The sequence below is a fragment of the Fukomys damarensis genome, unplaced genomic scaffold (assembly GCF_012274545.1).
Source record: "Fukomys damarensis isolate Sample0158 unplaced genomic scaffold, DMR_v1.0_HiC HiC_scaffold_1, whole genome shotgun sequence".
In the NCBI taxonomy this organism is placed as follows: Eukaryota; Metazoa; Chordata; class Mammalia; order Rodentia; family Bathyergidae; genus Fukomys; species Fukomys damarensis.
The window spans coordinates 38,386,837-38,408,858 of NW_022900913.1; the positions used below are offsets into that span (position 1 = coordinate 38,386,837).

General features: G+C 34.1%; 1 long non-coding RNA gene across 1 annotated transcript; it reads left to right on the top strand.

Annotated features, from left to right (window-relative positions):
• Positions 1-769: 769 nt before the first annotated feature.
• LOC109118650 lies at positions 770-12,960 on the top strand. Its single transcript, XR_002026033.1, has 3 exons — positions 770-854; positions 11,549-11,690; positions 12,831-12,960. It is a non-coding gene; the product is annotated as an uncharacterized LOC109118650 (long non-coding RNA).
• Positions 12,961-22,022: the final 9,062 nt, after the last annotated feature.

Here is a 22,022-nt window from a genome sequence, read left to right on the forward strand (position 1 = left end):
TGGGATATTTTTACAACCTGTAAAAATTGTGTGTTACGTTTCTAGATAACTCATTATAAAAGCCAGAGCATCCCAAGCTTTTTTCAGATTTTTTTTTTTTTTTTTTTTTTTTTTTTTTTTTACCAGGTATAAAACTCATGACCTTGCACTTGCAAGGCAGGCATGGTGCCACTGAGCTAAACCTCTAGCCCAAGAATACAATTAATGTTTGTTTTTTGGTTTTTGGTTTTTTGGTTTTTGTTTTTTGATTTTTGGGGTTTTTTTTGTTGTTGTTTTTTTGTTTTTTGTGCTGGGGATTGAACTCAGGACCTTGCACCGCTGAGGCGGACCTTGCACCGCTGAGGCAGACACAGCACCAGGAGTTCAATCCCCAGCTCCTCAGCTCATTATTAAAGTCAAGTTTTTTACATTCTATGACCAGACTGCAGGTAGAAGGATTCTGACTAACCCTGAGGAGAGACAGTGAAGTTGCCTGCACAGGATTATTTTCTAGTTATTATAAAGTTATCTGATCTTAAACAATTTAGCTACCAGGAGAGCATCATATCTAGAATTCATTAGAAAATTAGCCCTTATACTTATCTATAAAAGTTTATTCTTTAATGCTTCTTGAAATACTAATGTTTTGTCATATGCCTCTTTTTGGTACAGGCAGGTGGACAGCTTGATGTAAGTGATTATAAAGGAGATGATGAGGACAGAGAATATTGAAAGATAAGAGTTCTTTACAAGAATATGGAATATGTTTTTGAAAAAGACTTTTTCTATGTCACCTTATTATCTAACAAAAGCTTCTAATGAATAAGCATGTTTTGGGATGCAGTGGAGATGAAGAATAAGACATTTCAGAAAAGGTAAGAAACAAATAGCTAGTAATAAATAATGATAAAAGCATTTAAAAATTACTCTACTGACTAGGAGTGTACCTTAGTGGCAGAGCTCTTGCCCAGCATGTATGTGCAAGACTCTATGTCTGATGCACTAGCACTGTGAATAATAATAATAATAATAAAATTATGCTCAATGCACATTACCTAAAAATAAAAAATAAAAATTATGCTAGATGTACTATTTTAGACTTCATTAACAGTTAAATCATAAAAAGCCTGGCAAAAGTTTAGTGAAAAAATACATACAAATATACATTTTTACTACAACTATTACATATACCACACACACAAAAAGTGCACAATAACGATATGAGGTGATAATAAGTGGATTTTTTTTGCTCCTCATAATTCAAATAGCCTTAATGATACCCTTATTTTTTATTAAAAAGAAGAAATTATATGCATGCAAATGATAATTTTTAGAGACAAACAGACACTAACAAGGAAATCTTAGGGTAAACTAGAGCAAGACACTATAAACATAGCACTAATTCCTATTATATAGAAAGAAAAAAATAGGCAACTTCTATAAGGAAAGCAAAGCACATAGCTATGTAAATTATTGGTCAAAGAATTAGCCCACATTACATTCTAGTAAGAAAAGTAAAGATTGATTTTAGCCATTATTTTTGTTTTAATTGGTTTTTTTCATTATTTTGAAGTCTATTGCTAGAAATTATGATGATTTTTTTCTATTCTACTAGAGCAAACCTTTGTCAGTCTTCTTATATTAATTCACTCCTCTATCTGAGCATGTTTCATGCCAAGTTGCTGACATAACAGAAATTCCATGTGCACCAGCATGGTGACTTCTACTCATATCCACAAGATACTCTTCATTTATATTCATCAAAGAAGTACTCCACAGGCAACAAACCATGGATCCAGATCTCAGTTTATTATTTCATTATCCAACTTAATCCCATTAGACACTGACCTTTGAAATAGCACAAAAACTGCTGACAAAATGGCTCTGCAAATATTTGAAATTTCCTATTATGAAGCATTCAATTTCACAGTTAGCCTTAGTAAAGGCTACTGTATACATTATTTAAATATTAATCAAAGACAATTTCAAGTGAAAATGAAAAGCATTAGTGCTTCCAGAAAATAAAATCTTGCAAAAGTATGGCTCAGTTGAAAAAACTTGATCTCTCTTCTTTGCCACTTAGAAACTGGGGGATTTTCTAGGAGCACTTTCTCCACAAGATGGTCAAATATTTCAGTCTTTTCATTTGAGTAGATTTAAATTCTATTCACAATGTATGGAAAATCCCCAATTCTATTTCTCACAAAACCAATGTATTTGAAGGCATGCCCGGTATATATATACTACAAGTGAACAGGAAGGAAATAAAATATCTATTACTGTTTAGGAATTTAAAATATCTTAAAAAAAAAGGAGACCTCAACATATATAAGGAAAGGTCATAAGAACACATTTTAGATAAAAGCAAATGAAAATCAGTATGTAATTGCACCCGTAGAAGATGGTCCGTAATGGAGTGATTATAGAATACTCAGTAAAACATTTATCTAGCAATATAAATTTAAGAAAATCTTCTTTTTAAGGTGCTGGTATTAATAGACTATCAGACCAACATCACAAAAGCTACATAAGCAAAGCAGACTATTTACCCATGCCTTCGTTTCCTCATCAACTAAATAGGTCTAATGAGTAAATCTCATTAAATCTTGTAATTCACAAGGTTTTTATGAAAAGTACTATACTAATATTTTTGTAGAAGTATGTTTGTGGAAAAGAAAATTCTATTTTTTGGGGGGATAGTGGGGATCAAACTCAGGACCTTGTGCTTGTGAGTCAGGCAGTGGCACCACTGAGCTAAATCCCCAACCCAAGAAAGTTCTATAAATACTGAGCACTTTTTCTTTAACCCACATTATATTCTTTATAAAGTCATAAAGAAGCATAATAAAAAGAAAATATAAAAAGCACACATTTACATAAAAGAATTCCACAAAATATAATAGGGTTTTCTGAACAACAGGTAATATAAATATTGCTTCTGAATGAAGACAGTATATAATAAATGGTATCAAATATTCACAATACTAATGGCTGTCTAATGTAAATTATTAAATATTTAAAAATAATCCTTTGTAATATGTATCCATTTTCCTATGAATGAATACTCCTAAGTGAAATAAATAAGTCACGTGTAAATGCCGAATAGTTTCTCTGGTGTGAATAAACTGTAATAGTACATAAGATCCTAATGAGATAACTGACATTGGGAAATGGGAAGAAAAGGGCTAAAGTGTAGGGAAAGTGGAAAGGGTAGGGGAAAGGTAATAAGGGAAAGAAAAAATATGAGAAAATGAAAAAATGGAAATAAAATGTTTGTAAAGGGGGAGGAGGGGGTGAAGGGAAGGAAGGGACAAGGGGAAAAAATGAGAACCAAGACCTGTCGTGTGAAGGTACAAGATCCCAATGATGAATGTAACTGTGCTGTATACCTAAAATGTACCAATAAACTCAATTAAAAAAAATAATCCTTTGCAAAAGCCAAGACAAGTTTTAGTACAGTCCACTGCTTTTAGCACCATTTCACTAAAAAAGAAACAAACATAAGGGCCTCTGAGGCTAAAATTAATCATGCCTTTAAATTAAAAAATAAATGATATTTTCACTTTTCCTACCTCTCATTTTATGTACACTGTTTTGCCTTACAAGTGCCTAAATCATTCATTTCACATACATTGTGTACCTACTTGTACCAAGCACTGGGCTAGGTATTTAAACTGATGATGGGGAAAATGAAACATCATAGAGTCCATCACTTTGAAGGTTCACTGTTCACTGAAGGACATCAGCATCTACACTTTACATGATATTAAAGAAATCCACACTATTGGTGGGAGTGCATATTGACAGCATACATTTTGGAAATGATTTCTTTTTCTTCTAGAGTGAAATAGGCATATATTCTTACACTGAAGCACCATACTCTAAGTTCTTGCACATTTTTATCCATGGTGTACTCAAAACTGCTTAGAGCAACATTATATGAAATAATTGAAAGAACTTAAATGTTCATCTGCAAAATATGTAAATAAATGTGAAATACTTTAAAAATAGAACAAAATGCATCTGTAAAAATAATTACTCTGAGCCTCCAACCCATTACCATGAGGAATCATAGAAATGCAGCATCAAGCAAGAAAAAGTTGTGGGCAGTAGCTAAATATATATGCTCCCATTTGAATAAAGCTCAAAAACAGAAACATGCATTATATTGCTACAGATACAAATATTTTCAGTTACACTATTTTAAGATTTTAAAAATGCTAACACTAATTCAACATAGTGCCCAAATTTGATGGGAGGCAGCAGGTACAGTGAAGAAACGCATCCAGGTAGCTTTCATGAAATCATCAGAATCTAGTTTATCTGTTTTATTGGTGGCCCCGCCATTTATTGATTATTCTTCCTAATTTCTTGTATGTTTCTGTTTTATCAAATTTCCAAAAGTAAACATCAGATATTTAAAAGAATATTTCAAATGTCGTGAAATTGCACTAATTCAACCCTGTTGGGTGTCAGGGAAATAAGCCATGAAATTTCTGTAGGGCTGTGGAAAGATAAATTAATTTTCCAACAGGATAAAGATGAGTCAAAGGAAGAATATGACCCCTGGTCCAGAGAAGGTGCTGAGAGATGTAAGGTACTGAAAGATGTAAGAGAGATGTGTTGGGCAGGAGAATCACATCGGTGGGAGAAGAGCCAGAGGGTGGTGGTGATGAGAGAACTCATTGCTTCCTAGGAGGATTCATAAGCTGCCAGAGAGTTTATCTTGTAAGCCATGGCAAAATATGGATGGCTAGTTTTCAAGGGATAAAAAACAATAGTGATAGACTGTAAAATAATTCGTGTGGGAAAGACAAGTAGAAATAATAGCAACTAAAATGGTTATGCAAACATCCAGGTGACACAGGCTGAAAGTTTGAATAAAGATGTCCGCTGTAGAGGTGGAGAGGGAAAAGGATGACTTTAAAAGTATTCAAGGAGAATACTTGACTTTTTAGTCACTTAGTTGCTGAGATTCAATAACTGACATCCACAACTTAATGGAGGAGAGTTTTATTTTATTTCACATTTCGATTGGCTGGTTCCAAGGCAAAATGACAAGGCAGAGGTGCACTACAGAGGAAAGCTACTCGTGACGCAGTGGCAGGGAAGCAGAGAGAGCTGAAGGACAAATCCCGGAGTGAGATAAATCCTTGGGGTCATGTCACTCACTTCTGATCCATATTACACCTTCTAACAGCAAGTCCTCTATAAGCCCTTGAGTTCAATTCCCTTCCAAAAGCTCCACCTTTGAACGGTTGTGGCTTTAGTGGGACATCTAGATATAAACCATAACACTTGGTTGTCAAATAAAGGGGAGGTACTAGGAACAATTAAGAGCAACTTTAGATATTTACATTTACTAGGTTGATAAATCATAAAATTTTCAAATACATAATAAGAAAGAGAAAAATGGTTAAGGTGATAAGATAAATTTAGTTTGATATTTGAGGTTGAGAATTGGGAAATATGCATGATGTTGATACTTGTAAATACTGCAGCAATTTGGTATAAAATTAAAATTTTGCATCCTAACTAGTAAGTCATGACCTAGAAATAAGGTGATAATCTTTAGACAAGGTGGAAACTTAAACAATAACAAAGATAGATAAATTTTCAGAGAACAGAAATGGAGAAAAGAGACACAGAAATAGAAAACAGATAGTTAATAGTATTAGACTCTGAAGACTGTCAAGTTTCATCATATTCCTTCTGCCATCTTTGGGCAAGGTTCCTAACTAATGTCTGCTTCAGGCTTTCTTGCTGTAAAATAAAAAGAACAGTATTTACTTCATAGAATTGTTTTGTGGACTCAACTAGTCCATACATGTGAATTATCTAGTGTGTACTTGTTACTCTTCAGCATTTATTAAAGGCCAAAGGTATAGTTCAGTGGCAGAGCATATGCTTAATATGGGTGAACCCCTTAGCTTAATCCTCAGCATGCACACACAAACACACACACACACACACACACACACACACACCAAGCATGTACTGTACTCTAGGCTAATAGGCCTAAGTTGTGTAATCATTCACTATTTTAAGATTAATTGCACATAAGTTGAGACTCAAAGACCCTGAGAGAGCACTTTGCCCCCCCCGCAATCTCACTGGCAGAGCTATCCAGTATGTCTCCCACCTCTTGACTGGTTTCAGAACCTCCTTTATTTGATGAGAGAACTTTCAACCCACAATACCAGGACTGTATAGATAATGGAGAAAGCAATATAAAGGCTTAAATTTGTACTAAGTAGTAAAATGCTAAACATTGATCCTTTCCTAGGAACATATGTTGAAAATAGTAATATGTTGAACATAGTAAGAAAAGTGAGAAGGCACTAAGCAACTGAAGTGGAGTAAAAACCCAGACAGTGAGCAAGGCAGTATAGAAAGATGAGACTGGGGAGAATATTGTTTCATGGAACTAATTCCTCTTAAACTAAAAGTTTTGGTGATCTGTGAGTCTTTTCATTATAAGGAGGATTTACCTACTATTGAGCCCCACTTCTGTGGATTCAGTGCATAGAATGCACTTAGCATAACGCCTTCTTTCTTTACCACTTATGTATTTTTTTTCAAATTAATTTTATTGGTACAGTTTAGGTATACAGTATAATGGCATTCATCATTGGAAATTTGCACCTTTATATAATCTATCTTGGTTCATATTTTTCCCCATTCCCATGGCCTCGCTTCTTATAATATGTACTCAATAAGTGATTTCTATAACTATACATGCTTCAGGCTGTGCAAAAACACCTGCCACCTCACAGTTATTCTATTTCGTTCTTTCTCACTAACGTGCTACATAATTGTCAAGAAACACTCTGCAAGGTGAGTTGTGAAAGTGAACATCTAAGTCTGGGCAAAAGATGATAGTTTAAAAATGAGGAATATTTACTATGTGCTAGGTAGCATACCATCACTTTGTAAGCAATACTTGAAGCAGGAGCTGTTCAGTCTGTGGATCAATTTTTATGTTATGAGTAAATGGGATGTGGTTAGTTATAAAATAAAAGATTATTTTAAAATACTGGTAAAGTAAAAATAAAAATTAAATCAATAATAGAATTTTTAATATGTAATTTTTTTTCATTTTATTGACATTATGGGCAACTGCATATGTTACCCTGGTCAAGAAGACTACAGTACTTCAGCACAATGCTCTCCCTTTTCAATCTTGAACTCCATTCCTCTGAAAGTATCACTCCATGAATGTACAATTCTTGTTCTCCTCAGAAACTCAAAGACAGCTATCATTTTCTGATTTTTGCACCTCTCATTTTCCCACTTTTCATTAGTTTCAACCTGAAGATTAGGAAGCTAACTAACTACATGTTCAATATATTTTTAAGTTAGCCATTTTATTGAAAAGGACAATTCTCAAAAAGCTGAAGAATAGGAATTTGAGGCATAAAATGTGAGTAAGAGAAAAAAATAAATCTTCTGCTGTTTCTTTTGGTGCCAGTTGAGGTCTGAATGTTTATTTTAGGAGAGAATCGACACAGTGAGAATGCACAAGCGTGCTGCAAATTAGCATTAAACTGGGCATCAGTGCACCTAAATGACATTTGCCTAATTTCTCAGTCAAAAGGTTTTCCTCATTTCATTGCCAACATTTTGTTTAGAATTGTATTCACTCTATTAAAAATTATTAATCATTTAATAGCACAAAGCAATGTTCATGCTTTATGTAAGTCCAATAAAAATTATCAGTGATATGTATTTTAGTGGCAGGAACACAGAATAAATGAATGAGAAAACAGTTTTATTTCAGTTTTAATGGAATTTGATAAAAGTGAGACAAAGAAAACCATAGCATCTAAAAGACTTTTGCCCTTTGACATCTTAAATGTCCTACTTTAGTTATGAACACGGTTTTCTTCCCTCTAAATATTTGCACAGCAATTTCTGTTGTCATGTATTTCTTTTTGTTTTTTATTTTGGGTGGAAGAAAGGCATAGAATATTTTAAAAGTGATCTGGTCTATTCAAAAACAAACACTGACCAGAAGACATAAGCACACATAAGAAGATTTATGTAAAACAGCCTTCTGCTGCCCTCTTTTGGAATAAATAAGTGAAGAATACTACATTTGATTCTGTGCACTGGACTATTGTCTGTGTCTTCCAACGCTACTATGCTACAAAACAAAAGAATAGAATTCAATTATCAAATGTCTTGTTATGAAAAAATTGGAAACTTAATTCTATGGATGCAAAAAAATCAAGGTGCTATTTAGCAAAAGATGATTTAACAGCATACTGAATAAAAATAATATTGCTTTGACTATCAATCGTCTAGATTAGGTGATAACTCCATAAACTAAAATAGTAATCTGATAATCAATATTTATGGTTTCATATTACCTTAGTAATTGCTACAATGATATAAATAGAAATTTGCAATATAAAATATACTTTATACAATTATTTTTGAAATATTTTGATTAAATTATAAGAAGCATTCAGAAAGCCTTTAATCTACCGTAAGAAGCAGCATTGAATATATGTTAATTTCTATTGTACTCACATCCAATTGGAGAATAATATTAAAATGTGGCAGTGATATTACTGACATCTAAATATAGTACTTCAATCTTCAGTGAGCCTGTGGAGATTATAAATAGTGGGCAAATTCTGACAAGCTTGTCTGATTCTACTATTCACTATCTTTCCTTCTCCTACCAGAAAAACTAACACTACCTCAAATCCATGACCTAAAATATAAAACTTTCTTAAATAATAACTGTCAAATACATTTTTCTGTCAAACAGAACAAAATAAAATCAACAAATATTAAATATTGAATATCGGTGAGATGGGTAAAAACTATCAAATACACTGTAAGTGAAAAGGCAAAAGAATGCTGAAATTTGATTATATTCCTCAGAAGCATGGTCCCACTTCATGCTTGGGAAATATGATTTAAAAATCACTGTACATTATATATAATTTTAATTAGGAAGAATCTAATTTCCAAATATTAGGGAACAACAACAAATAAAACTGAAAACAATAGCACACAAATAAATAAATGGACTTGGGAAAAGACATACATATACACCAAACTCTCATGATAGAAAAAAATATTGAGAAAAACTTGTTTTAGTGCATAAAAATAGAGTTTTAGAAAATCTTAAGCAGAAAATTAAACCTTTGCAATGTGGACCGCAAATTACTGACAGCAGCTTCATGTGTGGACAAAATCTTCCTAGAATCATTCCTTATGAAAAAAAACGTTTAAAGTCTTGGCTTCATTAAAACACATCAAAAACAAGAGTTGACAATTTCAGAATGCTACAGTAATGTCCACATTGTAATGTATAACATGAAAATAAATTATAATCATTAAAACATATAGTTACCTTCATTCACTTTAGGTATTATTTTTGTACATCAGCTCAATATTCTTCCATGATATTTAAATTCCTACATCAAAACATTTGTTAACTAAATGGATATTAAGAATATCTTTATTACCATTTAAACCTCCATCTTATTGTAACCATGTAAAAATATATTTTAATTCAGTTAGTGCCAATTTCAAAAGTAACACAATGTATCAAGACAGATGTCAAAAAAAAAAACATCAACTAACTAACAAGATTACATTATCAAATTTCTAGATAGCCTAGATGTTGGGCTAAATTGTCATCATAATGGCAACAAGGTAGAGATGAAGTTAGAATACATGGTTGTGTCAAGTCAAAATTGCCCAGGTGCAACTAACCATACTGGATATTGTAGAACAAACCTAGATCTCTAGATAAGTGATTTGTTCGACTTGGGGTTAGAAAATCAAATAGATTTTGTCTAGACAGAATGACTTCACTGCATACAATTGCTCCCACAGAAGCCAGAATCTAATGAAGATTCCAAATTACTTTATTAAATAAATGTCTTTAGTTATGCATATATATTGTTTTCCATGAGGCTCTGGCAATTCTACTATGACAGTAAAAAATTTCACACTACAGCAAGAAATAATAGTAAATTCTGATAAAACATGTAAGAAATTATACCAAATTCATGTCTTGATTATTAATATTTTCTGCTCTTGGTTTCCATTAAATTTACTATTATCAATACATGCCTGGGTAGCACTTGTAGAGAGAATCAGGCTAAATTTTTGGCAACTAGATATACTGATTCTTGTCACAGTTTGCAGAATCCCATTCTAAAAATTCAAGCTAGGTACTAACAATGCTTTCAGGGTACTTAAAATTACGAATAAATGCAGCAACTGACAAATGGCCAAAGTGAGTAATTCAACGGTGAAACAATGATTACTGTAACCACTAGAGCTTCGAAAAAGATGTGCTGGCCTAAGTAAATATCTGGGGATTTTGCAAATTTTATACATTAGGTGATATCATTTTCAAGATTCTTAGAACAATAGTAAAGAAATTTTAATCACTTCTTAGATTGTTAACTAAGCACAAAATTTGAAAGCTCTCAGGAGAGATATAAGTATGTAGAGTCTTCATTCGATTTTAAAAAATCTGATGATTTTGCTACTACCAGAAGAGCAGAAAATTCTGTGGCTAATCAGCCTTTCAATATTCCACAACGCTACAGCTACTGACTTTTCCCCCAGTTATTGGCTACTACCTATGATCAATAAATTCCTCTTGCCATTGGCAAGTAAAACCTACAATACATCCATTTCTCAAGGCTTGCCAAAAAAGCTCAATTCTTACCAGGCACAGAGTGACTCTGTCAACTCCTACTCTGCTTGGACTTCTGAGGTCAAGGGGAAAATGCAGAGACAAACACAGAGAACCAGAGGAAGTCTGGGGGTGAGGCAGAAAAAGGACTTCTTATGACATTTCATGAGCATGGCTAGAGAAAATATTTGAGTTTACCTAAAAGAAAATACCATGTGAAGGGCAGAAATAGAATAAATATTGGATACGCCAGATCCCGCACTTGATATTCCCATCAGGCTTCCAAAATTAATCTTTTCTAGAGAACTTTGTCCAGCAGGGGACATCAGATTGGTTAGAGGGTTTCATGTTGGAAGGTGTGGTTTGAAGAACTTGTGATTTTAAAAGAGAGATTACAAAAGATGAAGGTCAGCACCTGATGAAAGGAAGAGAGTAAAGGAAGAAGGGAGCTGAGCTTCTGAAGCAGTTAAGCAAGGGTCCTGAGGCTCCATCATGATTTATTAGTGTCCATGAGTCAGAGAAAAGACACAGTGTAACAACCACTTTTAGGGCATTCTTTATGCCACCAGATGACCATGACAGTGAAGTGGGAGCCCAAATGCACAGAATATACTTTGTCTAGGAAATAACTAACCACCAGCATCTGGTAGGCTCTATGTCACAACTCGAAAAGCATTTTGTCTATGTTCCTTGCTAAGAGAATGCCGGTATAGTTTAGATGATGATGTAAAACACCCCGAGGGAAAATTATGTTTAGCAGAATTGCACATGTAATTTATTTATGGGCAAACTAGAGTGGAAGTAGTAGTGAAAGTGGGATGATTTTAAAGATGTGGATATGATAAGGAACACATTCTTTTCTCTATTTTTGTCTTCATCCTTTTGTTTTCTACCTAGGATGCTACTATGGAAGGGTCTGAGTCTTAGAATCCTGAGTCCTACTGCAACCATGTGTGGAAATGCTGCAAATCCACTAAGGAGAAGAGAGGAAAGACTGAAAGAACCTGGATCATTGTAACCTCACTGAGCTGCTCCAAACGTACCATCAATACCTCTTATTATTTAAAAAAATTAATTATCTGTATTGTTTAGGTTAATGTTGTTAGAGCATTCTATTACCTAAAGTAAAATTTAATGTTTACAGTTCCATAACAGTGGTGACTGAAAGTACAGGTAAAGTAATGGAAGTTATTACTTAAAAGAGAGTATTCAAAACAAAAAAAAGCAAGATAGTTACAGGAAGACTTAGTAATTATTTGAAAGAATTTGATGTCTGTTTTTTTTTTAGTTGGCATAGAAACTGGTGTATTCATTCAGTATCTAGCTGATATGGCTCATTTGGCTTTTTACCATCTGTCAGCTCTTGAAAGTAATAATAAAAACAAAAACACTTTTTCAAGTAGCCTCTACTCCTTGTTGAACATTTAATTTGTGCCAGAGGTTAGGCTAGGTCACATCTCCATGAATCCTACTAGTCATCGCTACCCAGAAGAACATCAGGCCTGTCCTCAATAGATTTCTGTTCAATGTGAAACTCAACACATAAATAAATGGTGTAACTTTTATTAGTGTCATTTCACAAATGAGGAAAATAAATTGAAAAGGTTTAAGCAAGATTAGAGAGATATTAAGTGGAAAGATAGATGTAAGACCATTTTTTCTAATCTTGGAGTCCACACTTTTAAGAAATCTGACCCAGAAATGTTGCTTCCTGGTACTTGGTATATGACCAATTGGAATTGTTACAAGTAGCCAATACTTGTCTTGTTTCCCATTAGGTTTCTTATGTTCATGCTAAATATGTAATCTATAGTGATCTGTTACAGATTGTTGAGTACCTTCAGGCTACACCATAATGCTACAAAAGAATTCTTCTACTAATATATAATGGGCTATAAATGGATAGAGTAACTGTATTTCCTTTATATAGAAAAAGGTATGGATGCTCCAATGGCCAGCTTGAAGAATACCTTTCAATTTTGCAGCTGACCTGTGAGAAGATGATCTGTAAGAGCTGGTGGAAAGCATAGGTGGCTTTCATGTTGAAGCCAAATGAATTCATAGTATACAAATGATTACAAAAGAGGGCAATTTTTATTTCAAAGCCATCATTCCCCTAGTTTAGAAGGATAAATGACTTCATTAATCATGGCCATCATTTCTCACCATGTCTCCTCAGGGTCCTGACTAGGTTCAGGATCTTCTCCAGGTTTGAGGAATCTATGGATGAGAGAGTCCTTCAGATAACAATCCGTCCACAGCATTTGCTGATACATCCGTGCCTCTGTTGTGATACATCACGATACTCACCACTGCCTTCTTCCTCTGGAGAGCTGCATTTTAGGTAGAGCAATAACTCAATTGCTACATGTGCCAGTTAGTAATTTTTTCTATCTCATTTTAAAAAATAAAAAAGAAATAATGAAAAACAAAAAAAAGGAACAATAAATTTATGAGTGGAAGTAAAAAGAATGTCAATCAAGAATTCTGTAATTCAGTAAAACTCACGTTTAAAAATAAAGGAAAATTAAAACATGTTTTCCTTTTTACATGAAAGGAAGAATTCTAACAGACCTACTTTACAAGAAAGGTAATAGGCTACCCTCTAGGCTGACATGGATAAACCAATGAGTAACTCATTTCCACATAATCAAATGAAGAGCAGTACTAGGGCAACTATATAAGTAAATAAAAAATGGCATAAATGCAACTTTATTTATAATTCTATCTTTTGTCTGATCAAAAAGAACACTGTATAAGGAAGAAAAAATGTTTGGTACTTGAAATGTAGTTTAAATAATAGTAATAGAAAGGAGGAAGGAACAAAACTATGCTGAAACAATTTTTATATAATGTTGACACTAATTTCCTATTAATTTGTTGTAAGCTAATCATTTTAATTGCAGTCCTTGTAAAACACCAAGAAAATAATTTAGAAACTAGTAAAATAACAAGCCAACTAAAATGGCACACTAGAAAAAAATCTATTCAATTAGAAATTGACCAAAAATATAGAAAACACACAGGAAAATGGCAGATGTAAGTTTATTGGTAATTAGATTAATATAAATAGATTATGCATTCTAACAAAAGGCAAATTAGCAAAATGGATTTTAAAAAGTGATCCAATTATATCCTGAAAGGACTCACTTTAAATTTGAAAATACAAATACCTTGAACATTTTTCAAAAATGGAAAAAGATTCATCATGAAGTGGAAAATGAGAGCTGGAATGACTGCAAACAATAAACAAAATATACTTCACCAAAATGGTGTGACTAGAGCAAAAGAGGGGTACATGTGGTATAATAACACAGTGAGTCTTTCAAGGAAATATAATAATTATAAACATGCATGTATCTAACAAAGAACCATAAAGTAAAATACCAACAGAATCAAAGGAAGAAATATGCAATTTAATGGTATGGAAATTTTAGTTCTCTACTTTCTATAGTACATAAAATCTAGAAATTTAATAATAGAATGCCCTATCACATGGTCAGTCTACTTGCGAGAAAGTTACATATTTTCTTTTTCTTTTTTTACATACATGTTTTCTTCAGAAGAATGTAAGTTGTGCTACTGAGTGGAATGTTTTTATAAATATCAGTTCAGTCACTCGTTTTATAGTATGTTTCAAGTCTCCTATGTCCTTGTTGATTTTATTTGCAATTATATAAATTATTAAGTGTGAGATATAAAATTCTCCAGAATTTTGTATTTATCGTCTTAATTCTATTTGTTTTTCTTTCATATATTTTGGGATTTTTTTGTTAGTTGTGTATAAATTTATAATTATTACATATTCCTGATGCATGTACACTTTTATCATTATGAAAGGATTCTTTGTCTTTGACATTTTCTATATTTGGATGGTATAGCTTTTTCTATGATTTTACTTTAAATGTACTTTAAATGTTTGTTTTAATTTTATAAATTTAATTTTTAACTTTATGCTTTGGTATATAGCAGGAGAGAGTCTTATTTTCAGTATGATAGACTGTCCTTGTATTTTTGGGGGGAGTTGGTATTGTTCCATGTTATTATGAACATGTTTGAATTTCTACTTGGTAACTGGCTGCTTTCAACATTTTCATTTTCTGTTTTGTTGTTCCTCTATGGAATGTGGTTTTATTTTGTGATATTTATGTAAGTTTGATTTTGAATCATTATATTCTTTAAAAATAATATTAAATTAATTTAATAGCACCTTTATGTGTATTCAAGTTATAAATAAAAAACTGGAATAGATGTTAGCATAAAATTTAAATGTGCTTATCTTTAAGGAAAGGTTTAAAGATATTTACATACATGCACATATACCTATATAAACAAAAAGAATGCATTGCTTTCATAATTCAAAAAGTATCTGTTAAATTGAGAAGAATCAGTTTAATCAAGAGGGTAGAATGTATGTAATTCTTGTAGTCAAGAATAGAATAAGGCAAGGAAGAAAAAGCCTTCAAGTATTAAAGTAGTTTCACTGTAGGGAACACAGTGAGAGATAGCAGCTGAAGAAATTTAGATTACAGTTTCATTGTGAGTGTTCCTATGCCAAGAAAAAAGTATCTGTTAAATTGAGAAGAATCAGTTTAATCAAGAGGGTAGAATGTATGTAATTCTTGTAGTCAAGAATAGAATAAGGCAAGGAAGAAAAAGCCTTCAAGTATTAAAGTAGTTTCACTGTAGGGAACACAGTGAGAGATAGCAGCTGAAGAAATTTAGATTACAGTTTCATTGTGAGTGTTCCTATGCCAAGAAATCCTTAGATTTCCTTAAGAAGCACTCTCTGGGACGCAGGTAAACACAAAGAAGGATTAAAGGTCGGGCTTCTGGGACCAACACCTTCAACACAATGGCAGTTGCCAGCCCTCCAACTTGAAATAAGTGATTACATTGGGGTAATTTACAATTAATAGTAATGTCTTCTCAAAATAGCCTCTTCAACCTAAAGAAAAACTTTTTTAAATTATCCTCTTTTCTCTCCAATACACAGCTTTATTTCTGCTCTCTACCTTGACTGAAGAGATACAGAGATTCAGACCTGAGTAGGCATTACAGGTACATTCTTCATCGGGATGCAACTCTGTCTCCTCCGCTGATGCCCTGAAAACATCTTGAAGTGAAACAGCTATTCCGAAGTCTGGGCAATGGGTCATGAGTGGAAACGACTTGTTAATTCCAGGCTAAACAGAGAAGAACAGCCGATTCTGGTACATCCACTAAGGAAGTGACATGGTCCACAAAGCATGTGAGGACTGTGTGAGTTATTGGGAACTTTTAGCGTGAGCGAATGTTGCTCAGGAAGATTACCTGGTCTCCTAGCTGACTATGAGCAAAAATATATACTTCTGCTATGTTAAGCAGTTTAGATTCGGGGGCTTATCTAAAACTGCAGCATAGCCTTACCTTCTCTTCTCTGATACAAGCCTATCATGCAAAATGATCTGCAGAATAGATGGTTAAATAAATAAATTCAACTCAGGCATAGATAGAGACTATCAAGGAGTTTTTCCTAGTTACATGAAATTTATTCAGCTCAGCCATACCAATGCTAAATTGATCTGTATAAATTTTAAAACATAATAATTCAGAAGCAAGATAATAGCAACTTTCAGAGAAACTTTCCATCCTCTACCTAGTGTCAGTCAAATCATTAAATGCTACTTTTATGACAGCATTCTAACAGTGAAGAAAAGGATCTAGATTTTTAATTTTCTAAAACCCTTTTATATTGGATAAAATATTTCCTTCGTGAAGAAGAGAATACAGAATGGAAGGTGACAGTTGTCATACCCAATAATATTTCGTGTCTTTTGTCTGGGCAAGATCCAAGTTCCGACTAGGAGCTTGTCTGTTTGCTGTCAATGGCAGGGTGAAAGCAGAGAACCAGCCTGTAACTTTCATCCCAGGGTTTCCAAATGCCTGAAACTTCATCACACGATGTGTGGCAAATGTTCTGACTCTCTCCAAGACTCCCTCCAGGAATGCTCAAGGGGATAGCATAATAGGAAGGAGAGAGTGAAAGGCCAACTGTGGGGGAGGTGTCAGCTAAGTTACTATCATTTCTAGTTTGCTTAAGGGGTATAAAACTGTCATTCTGTTCAAAGGTTTAAACACTAATAACCAGCCTCTGGCAGCAAAAAGATAGTGGATTTTGCCTTATAATATTATAATAGCACTTATGCTGTACAATGTGCTGCGCTAGCATGAATTTCTGGGTCTGGAAGAACATGATTCCTAATGTAGCAGCACTACAGCTACTGTCCCCTGCCTCACCACAGTTATGATATATGACTTTTGATATATGATTTTTGGAAATGGTCTTTTCCTCCTCCGTCCTGCACAGTGGTGGCCTGGGTTTTCCTTTGTTCTTTCCTTTTGCTTTAAATAAAAATAGAATATATTTGCAATTCTGAAATGTGTTGATATTGCTTAGAAATTTGGGGAATGTTAAATGTCTAAACATGAAAGTAAATCACATGAGTAAAGACAGTGAGAAGTTTTGTTACACTTTGTAACATTTTCCTTCTAAAACAAATACACCTACCTAAATATTTACGTTTGCTTTCATACTATTTTATTATCTTAAATGCAAATTATTATATACTTAAAACTGTATTTCTGCTTTTGTTTAATAATTATAAGCAACAGATATCAACAGTGTCATATTTTATATTTATATTTTCCTGATGAACATCCAAGTTAAAAAGAGAAATACATATTCCTAAATTAATAGTTGTTCATATAAAAATAAAGATGAATTATAATGTTCCTTGGAAAAAATTTAGTTTTCCCATTTATTGTTATATTCTAGATGAATATTAAAAAGTGCAATTATAAACTCTGTCTGATAGTCTTGTTAAATTTGGAGGTATTATAGTGAGAGAAATGTTTTTTTAAAACAAAACAAAAAGCATGTCAGGAAGAGCCATAGCATTAAATGAAGCTGTAGAATAATGACTATTTGTAAAGGTTCACTTATGTCATAATGCTATGCTTGCTTCAGCAGAACATATATCTATGTATTTTTTTGGTACTGATATAAATTGATTATTTATCTAGTATTACTAGCCACTAAAATGAAAAAAAGTAAAAACATAGCAATCCTTTTGTCTAACTTTGACCAACAGGCCTTTGTTACAATATTCTCTTCTAAGAATGATTTTTTAAAAACTCGATTATACAAAATATTAGCATTTCATTTAAGCAATATAATGGCAATAGGAAATTGAGTTTGTGTTTCAAAGTTTTAGGTGATAAACATTCTTAAGATTCATATCTACTTCTGTTTAAACCAAGTTACCTGAGGGAATAGTTTGTGCGCAGGTTTTATAAGGGTATTTGCCAAGACTAAATATATTCAAGTAAATACATATCAAACTTAATCTTACCAAATAAGAAAGTCAAAGTAGAAGTGAAGTAAAGCAGGAAGTAGCTCATAAAATGTACAGAACTTGTTACAGGTTGTCACTGTTAATCCTAATATTTCAACTTCATTGGATTAAGAAATCTCTTACAGATAGGTAGAGCAAGCTCCTAGATATATGTAGGTAGCTCATGGAGACCTGGACTTGGATACTATACGTGGTCTCTGACCATTTCCTCCCTGGCACTGTTCCTCAGCTTTCTTTCCTAGACATCATTAAGCCACTTTGCTGTGCATGTCCTTCCACCATTATTTTCTTGCTTAGGAACCTGCTGACTATGGACTGTAGCCTGCCAAACCATGAGCTAATTTAAATCTTTCCTCTTTACTATGCAAATGCCAAGTATTGTGTCCAGTAATGGAAAAGCTGACTAATACAGACAACTGGCACCATAACATAGAAGTGGAATTGTTGTGACTATGACTTTGTGGTTTAGAAGCCTTTGGAACTAGTGTGCTGGAGCAGTGTGGAAAGATTTGAAAACGCTGGCTAGAGAAGCCTTAGAACGCAGAAAGTAAAGGCTGATTCATGATTCTGGTTAGAACTCAGAGACCAGAATACTAACAAAAATACACACAGTAAAAGCAAGGCACAGGAGGTTTCAGGTGGAAACAAGGACCCCATTGGTGTTTGGACTAGAGGTCACTCTGCAGAAAATTTGTCTAGGTATTGTCCATGTCTGACACTGTAAAAGACAGATTAAGGGCAGGGCAGTAGACTAATTAATGTGACAGCCAAAATTTCAAGACAGGCTAACATTCATTCTGTGGTATGGGTACTATTGGGGTTTTCAAAGCAAGATTTATGAGAATCAAGAGCAAAAGCAGAACAGAAAAATTTGAAAACTTAAATAGTTGCCCAAAAGGAACCATGAGTAAAGTTGGGGCCAAAGAAATATCACCACTAAGAAAAAAGCAAGTACCAGGAAAAGGAAAAGGATATCTTGAGGACTTCATAGAAATAAGCAACCCCCACCCCATGTCAGGCTCAGGGTGCAAAAAAGTCAACCTTTCATTTCATAAAAGAGCTGCTGGGACAACTGTTCAAGAGAGTTGTCTAGAAAATTCATTCCATTGTGCTCAGCAATCCTGGCATTCATAGACTGCTGCATCCATGGTCCAAGGGGCCCCCGTTACTACTCCAGCTGGCAGCTGAGCTTGGCTTCATCCCCGTGATGGTGGTTTTATCGCATAAATAACACGACAATTGTAGGTAAAGGAAGCTTCCACCCAGATCTTAAAGGTAGGCCTGGGAGAAAAGAGGCCTCTGAGAGATCAATGTGTGCAGCTATGGAAATAAAGCTGAGGGTACAGAGAAGACCCCAGGAAATTGGAGAGGCCAGGAATGTGTTATATATACTGAGCGAAGTTACCTTACAAGAGTGGAGCCAGACCAATGGAGAAGTTGTATGGGATGGAACCCATAGTGATGGGGCTGTCCAGGCCCTATGGAACTTTCTTCTCACCACTGTGTGCCCCAGATGTCAGACTTAGAACTACAGCACTTAACCTTTGCCCTGCTGGGTTTTGGGTTTGTATTGGTATGATTCTTTTCTATCCCTCTGTGTCTCACTTTTTGAAATGAAATATTTACTCTGTTCCATTGTACTTTTCTTTTTAAATAGTACGGGGGATCGAATTCAGGTCCTTGTGCTTGCAAGGCAGGGAGCAGAACCGCTGAGCTAAATCCCCAGAGTTCCATTGTACTCTGTAAAAATTGTGTTTGTTTGTTTGTTTGTTTTTCTTTTTGCATAGTTTTACAATTAAGAGTTTGAGTGTTAGAAGCAACTTTGGCTTGGACTTTTGAAAAATGCTGGAACTTTTGAGACTTTGGAGAATTGATTATTGTGCTTCTGACTGTATATGTGATAGATGAAATATGTTATGGAATTATGAACTACCTATTATCTTTATTTACACATTAATTTTGGTTTAAGAAGATATATTTGTGTGTGAAGTTGACAAAGGTTGGGTTGTGATCTTTAATCCTAATATGTCAGCTTCATTGGATTAAGAAATCTATAGTTGATTAGTAGAGCATGCTCCTGGATTTGTCTGGGTGGGTCATAGAGGGAAGGCCTTGAATACTGTATATGGTTCTATCCTTCACTCCCCTGGAACTATTCTCCTCATTGTTTACTAGCCACCATGAACTAAGCAACTTCCTCTACCAAATCCTTTTGCCATGATGTTCCTTCCTTGGAGCTTGCCGACTATGGACTGAGTTCCCCCAAAGTATGACCTAAATTAAATCTTTCCGCTTTAAATTGTGTGGGGGATATGGTTTCCATTAAGGAGAAAACTGACTAATTTGTTGTTACTCCTCTATACCAGGCACTAGACAAGCCTTTTATATAAATCAATTCACTTAATCCTTACTCTGAGAATAAACTACTATTTGTCATATTTTATACTGCTAGCTATAAAACACAATGCACTTTTACTAAGGTCTGTTATTTCTTTCTCATATATATGGTACAAAATAAGTTACAGTGTATTCATCGGGAATCTCAGATATACTTAAGTCCATTGATCCACAATAAATGATCACCAAAATAAGGCATTTGACCCATCATTTTACACTGTTAATCCCATGAAAGTAAAAGTGGACTGATAGCTGAAATTCTGGTTATCAAATAGGTTTCTGTGATTGCTTCTGTGAGTTTAGTGTTAATTCAAATTCCAGTTTCAATTATTGAAGTCATAAATTGTAGGAGTTTCTTTTTCTTGTGTGCAATGACTTTAGTAAAATATTTCTAAAAAGCATTGTGAAATAAATGTACAGATATAGACATACAAATTTGTTTGCTCTGATTGTAATGATTCCTAGACACATACACTAATTAAAGGAGGTAGCATGGGAAGACCAAGAACATGAGCTCCAGGAAAAACTATTGGACTTTGAATCCAATAGTTGGAAAATTAAGAACTTGAGAAATTTATTTTGATGAACTGGTTTTTTATTTGTTTGTTTGTTTTTGGTACAAAGGATCGAACTCAGGACCTTTCAATTGTGAAGCAGGTGGCAGCACCTTTTGCAAAGCCATTTGATCATGAGGGCAATAACTTTAGGATTAATCCAGTGAGGGATCTGCAGTTGAATGAGCTTTTAGCTGGACGGGGTCTAGCTGAAGGGAGTGGCCCTGGACACATGACCTTAAAGACTGTATCTTGCCCCTCTTCCCCCACCTCCCTCTCCTTCCCTCCCTTCCTCCGTTCCTCACTCCCTCCTCTCCTCTCCTCTACCCTCCCCCTGCTTTCTGGCCACCAAAAGGTAAGCAGCTTTCTTCTGCCACATTCTTCAACTTTGATGTTCTTGCCTTGCTCTGGGCCAAAAGCAATAAATCTAGCTAACCGTGGACTGAAACCTCTGAAACTGTAAGGCAAAATAAAACTCTCCTACTTTAAATTGATTTTCTAGGGTGTTTTATCACTGAGAACAAAAACAAATACAAAAGCCTTGTATGAGCACAAAAATAATGCTCAACAACACTGGTCATTAGAATTATATGTACTTACATCAGAAACAATACCAGCTCATACACACTAGTTATAATGAAAGAACAGGAAATAGCAAATGTTGCCAAGGACTCAAAGAAATTTGAACCCTCATGTATTGCTTGCATGAATACAAAATATCACAACCACTTTGCAGAAATAGTTTGACAATTTCTTAACTTAAACATATATCCTACGACACCAAAATTCCCTTCTGAATTTATTCACCCAAGAGAAGAAATAGCATATACCCTCTCGAAGATTGAGTGTGAATGCTCATAGCATTATTCATAACATCCCAAAGTGGAAATATATGTCCATCAACTGGCAAATCAATAAACAAGATGTGGTATGCTCACCAAACAGCAATAAAAAGACATACCATACTGTTATATGCTACAATATGAATGAACATCAAAAACTGCTAGGTGAAAGAAAATCCAT